This window comes from Papaver somniferum, chromosome 11 (genome assembly GCF_003573695.1).
Source record: "Papaver somniferum cultivar HN1 chromosome 11, ASM357369v1, whole genome shotgun sequence".
In the NCBI taxonomy this organism is placed as follows: domain Eukaryota; kingdom Viridiplantae; phylum Streptophyta; class Magnoliopsida; order Ranunculales; family Papaveraceae; genus Papaver; species Papaver somniferum.
Genome location: NC_039368.1, coordinates 41963496 through 41969495, shown reverse-complemented (window position 1 = coordinate 41969495; position 6000 = coordinate 41963496).

Genomic DNA, 6000 nt, shown 5'->3' with positions numbered 1-6000 from the left:
TGCAATATTTTAAGAAAACTAATTCAATATATTTTGACGGTGGGAAATATAATCTGACGGTATATAAGTCGCTACCTTATAGAGCTTTCCTGCACTGTCGTGCGGGATAGCATTGCTCTTTCTTCTATACGTGTATTTAAAGTGGGAAAGTTGACCTCCCCTTAGCGGCTAATGGGTTAGTAATAATGACGTGCACCCCTTATCATTTCCCAAGCTTCTCAGTTGGTTGTAAAATGACCATTTCGCTCTTTTGGATATTTCAATTCCCGAAATTCTTATTTTTCTCATAACTTTCTCATACAACGTCGGAATGACTCTATTCTTTCGCTGTTGGTTTTGTCATTTCCTCATATTCAAAATGATGACAAGAAATCCCTGATTTAAACGAGCTCCACTTCCTTTTAGTTAAGATGACCCCAAATACCTAAGAAACTCAAAATTAAATAACACCAAAACATAATAATAAAACTATCAAGAAAACAAAGCATTTGAGTACCTAACTTGTGCAAATATTTCACCTATCAACTAGATAAAAAAATTAAAATAGGATTACAAGATCTTCAATAGATTTTAATCAACTCAATGATTTTTTCTTTCAAATTTTTCTTTCTTATATCAAAATACTTTTTTGTTGGGTGGAGCAGATTTATAGGTTGTGTAGAACTTTCCAAGCGTCTAGTCATCGCATTTCTTGAGTCTAAGAAGCCTATTCTATTCCTTCTCCCGAGATATGGAATCCCAAATACTAGTGATAACTCTTTTGGCGAGGATGTTAAAATGTATGCTATCTCCATTACTTGGAAAGTGAATATACCATCTTGGCCAGGAAAAAAATTGTGCACTACCCATGAAATTTGTACACCTCTTGTTAATTTATTCCATTAAGTAGCAACAAAAATTTCATTGTCTTCCAAAAATACTTCCACTACATTCCATGACAAACTCTCGGTCAACAACTTTTTTTGGTATTTATTTATCGGTCCGCGAGTTATAACCCCAAAGGTGTCACATCCATGCACAAAAACTCCACCAAAACAAAATGTTCACAAAAACCCCATTTAACATAAACTGTCTATATTACCCTTCTACTATTTAAATCACCCCAACAAAAACAAAAATCAACCCAACCTTTAAATTTTATTATATTATCACCACGAACAACAACCCACCACCAGCAACACCACCACCGCCAGTCGTCGCCGCCGCACCGACCACCTTCGTCGCCGCCGCCACCGACCACTGCCGCCTCCACCGACCACCACCGTGCCACCACCAGAAAAATGATGAAACCAAAAATTGGTTTCACCAAAATAAGATGAAACCAAATTTTGGTTTCATCATAAAAGAAAGGAGAAAGAAGAAGAAGAAAAAATGAAACACAATAAGATGAAACCTTTCACCACCGTCAACTGAACCGCCCCCATCGCCACCACAACCATAATCACCACAACCACCACTACCATTACCTCCTTAACTAAGACTACTTTCAACAAAAAAACAATCCACAATAAGATGAAACCTACCACCACCGTCAACTGCACCACCCCCATCGCTACCACAACCACCAGCACCACAACCACCACTACCATTACCCCCTCAACTACAACCAGTTTCAACAAAAAATAATCCACTTGTATCCCACCATCAAAAATTAGCTTCACAGATATTAATATTCAACAAAATGAAAAAAAATACGATGAAACCTAATTAGGTTTCATCAACTTCAGCCAATTCATTACACTTTTAACAATGCAGACATACACCTCTTTAATTGTAACCCATACCAGTCCTTTATGCAACACCTGAAGCTCAACTACAACTCTCATTACATTAGCATCACCCTTACTCAGTTAATCCATTCTTTATCACTTCCATAACTTCAGTTAAGGCCACCACTACCAACAAAACTTCTTCATCAATACTTGGAGTACCAGTACCAGACCCTGCTATACACATTCTCCCAATTCATACACACATATCATCAAAACCACCGTACATACAATCGAAACCACATATTGTCATTTCACCAACATAACTTCAATGATGAAACCAAACATGACGTCTTCCAAGTCAGACCGAATAAACTAGACAAAAATCAGGTGAAACCAAAATTTGGTTTCATCATAAACTTAATTTTCATCATTAAAATCTTTGGTTTCATGACAGAAAATAGGCAAGTTTATGATGAAACCAAATTTGGTTTCATCATTAGTTTACTGTTTTCACCAACCAAAACTGTCAGAATTTGATGAAACCAATTTTGGTTTCATCATAAATCTGTCATTTCCCAACACAATATTGATTTCGACTTTGAAGATGTATCATCATTTGCTGGTGATGAAAACATCATAAGGTGGTGGTGGTGATTGTAGAGGATTGAACGAGGAGGCGGAGGTGATGTTGGGAGCGGATCTGCAGGTACTGGTGTTGATTGTAGATGAGGTGTTGTTGGTGGCCGATTTGAAGGTATTGGTGGTGGTTTTAGATGATAAAAGGAGGAGGTAGAAGTAGTGTTGGTGGCGGATCTGATGTACTGGTGGGAAAAACAAAAATAAGAGGAGGCGGTGTTGTTGATGGAAAATCGGTAAACGGAGAAGAAGAAGGTGATGATGGTGTTGATGGAGGAGACGGAGGTGATGATGGTGTTAATGGAGGAGACGGATGTTCTGTTGGTGGCGGATCTGGACACATCGGTTGGTTTGATGGTGGTGGAGCTACTGTTGGTGATAGATCTGAATAGAAATAGAAGAAAAAGAGACGAAGGTTTCGTGGAGGAGACGAAGGTGTTGCTGCTGGTGGTGACGGAGTTGTTGTTGCTGGTGGTGACGGAGGTCTTGCGATGGTGTTCATGGAGAGATATTTGTTGTTGCTGGTGTTAATGGTGGTGGGAGATGAAGACCGCAGAAATAGAAAAAAGAAAGGAAAGAAGAAGAAGAAAACAAGGTAAAAAGGGTATGTTTGGCTTTTTTTTAAAGTAATAAAAATTAAATTTGCACATTATTATTTGACTTGGGGTTTTTATGTCACTTTTTAATTAAATGGTTTTCATTTATTAAAAAATAATATGGCTGGATTTTTTGTACCACATGTTTGGTCACCTTGATTTTATTTGACTAGTTTTGTTCATTTATACCTGTTTTTCCTGGTGCTTTAATACTACTGGCAAGTGAAATGAGTGCAGCGAAGCTACACCTTTTTGTGTACATAAAAAAAATCACTTCGTACAGAATTAAGTCTATAACAGATATCTTAATACCAAAGAAGGACCAATACTTGGAGTACATTCAGTATAATCAACGCTCAAAGAAGAAAAACATCTAATAAGTTCAGAGTTCTTCTGCAAAATGAAGACCATGCAGACAAAAAAGTACCCACATTCGGATTTCATTTAATGGAATGGAATCTCAAAGAAAAAAATCATCTGATAAGTTCAGAGTTCATTCTAAAAAATGAACTTCATCCACACAAAGAAGCACCAATACTTGGAGTTCATTCAATATGATGAACTCTCAACCATAAAATAGAATGAACAATAACATCTAGATATCTATTTTTTTTTTAACTTCATTCCGCTCCATAATCTTCAAAAAGAAGGACAAACAGTCTGTTAACAAAATGAACAGTAGCATCTAGATTTATAGTGCTAACAAAAATTAATTATACTTCATTTTGTTCCATGAACTCCGACAAGGTATACATTACCTATAACTGATATAGTTAAATCAACATGAAACAGCAGAAACACGATGAACATGCATTCAAAATAATATTCAACATCAAAAATCAACTTGTAGTACTTTGATTTTGACATTTTTTTTGTATTGTACCATTGCTGATTTTCTTCGATTTTCATTTTATATCATATTCTTTTAAATTGGTTCTTCTTCAACTACAACTAGTTTCTGGTTTTCTTTTTTATTATTGTTTTGTCTTTTGTTTTCTTTTTTGATTCTGAAATTTAAGGTTTTGATTTTTTTTATTTATCGTCATTTTCTGGCGTTTTTGTTGATCGATGTTTTGATTGATGAATGATATATTCTAGTTTTTTTTGGATGTATTATTTTCTTTTGTTTCTGATTTTGATTAATGAATTTTTAGGGTTTATAGATTTACAATCGTGAGGGTTTTCAATCACGGAAATGAAAAGAGGAGATGGAATCGACAAAATAGGAAATGAAACGTTTTTTGGTAGTTGGGTGTACTGAAGGCGGTAATAATTAAGGAAAGTTATTTTGGTCCACATAATATTTTCGAATAATTATGGACCAAAATGAACATGCATTTTTCTCTATGGACCAAAACGAAATGCCAATGGGTATAAATTGACCAAACAATAATTTTTCTTAATATAAAAAAGAAATAAAGTTAGGCATTTACCTAATCCAAATCTTGTTTAAGTCATTTATCTTGCCTCCTTTACCCAAATATTTGCAGCCTTGTTTCCTAATTTTTTAATGAAAGAAAAGCCCCAACAATTGTTGCACTGCTTTAACACACTCAAAGCCAACTTTGAAACGCTCAAACCTTTCCAAATTACAACTTGATTTTCTACCTAATAAAAGTCATGTTTTCCTTTTGCAAACTCTAGTATCCTCGGTCTCCTTCTATCCAAAAAAAAATTTTATTCATGTTTCGTTTGTCAACCAGCCACTTGAAGCAACGTTACACCTATATTTATTCATGATTGGCTGCTTTGGATATCTTAGTACAAGCTTTAGCCCATGTATGTGCAATATTTCTTAAAATTAGACCATATCTTGCATAAATTATTTTATCCAAGATAAATCAAAATATAACTTTGTTTCATAATGACAAGGGGAATAAAAAAACAAAGACAAGGTTAATATAAGAGTTAATGTTAGCTATTAGATTAGTCTCATAATCTTGGTTAGAATTAGCAAGGTTCCAGAACTCCAAGTCTCTGTGAATAAGCTAAGGAAGTTTGAACCTAAATAGTAGCTTTGTTGTGGGAGATTCTAGCACATCTTTCTTTCCAAATTACCAACATTTTGTTACAGCTTTCTTATTGAATTATTTGCACCAGATGTCTTTACTATTGAATTATTTGCACCAGATGTATTTATAACAGTTTAGAAAAGAAAATCTTAAGTTTAGATTAAGGCTCGTACTAGCTGAAGGAGGTTATTCATACATACTTGACAAAAGAACAATAAAAAAGAATAAGTTTTTAATTGTTTCAAAAACATTATCATACCAAGGTGAAAAGGCGGGGGTACAACAACCACACCCAATATTTCGTTCGGCAATCTGAATAGACGAACTCCAATATACTTTCAAGAGAATCAACTAGACAGTCAGACGCAATCTAGAGAAAAGTATATCAAAGAGTTTATATCTATATATATCAATTCAACCTGCAATCAACAAATAGGAATCTGCGAGCCCGATTGAATAAGAGAAATAACTTGAACGGTACCAAAGACCAATGTCCAAGTGCCAATCAATTTATATCTACAACCAAAGGTTGGATTATTTAATTGATTGATCTTAACGCACAACCCGTGATATTTATAATTATATAACAAAATATAATGCGTAAAAGAAATAACACAGATACCAGAATTTTGTTAACGAGGAAAACCGCAAATGCAGAAAAACCCCGGGACCTAGTTTAGCTTTGAACACCACACTGTATTAAGCCACTACAGACACTTGCTTACTTCCAATGAAATTTATACTGGAATGTAGTTGAGTCCTAACCGATCTCACACTGATCAAGGTACAGTTGCGCTCCTTACGTCTCTGAACCCCAACAGGATTCTACGCACTTGATTCCTTAGATGATCTCACCTACAGTCAAGAGTTTCCACGACCCAAAGTCGAAGACTTGATAAAAAAATCTGTCTCACTCAAAAAAGTCTATTGGAACAGATAAATCTGTCTCCCACAGAAATACCTACGAGTTTTGTTGCGTCTTTTGATAAATCAAGGTGCACAGGAACCAATTGATAAACCGGACTTATATCCCCGAAGAACAGC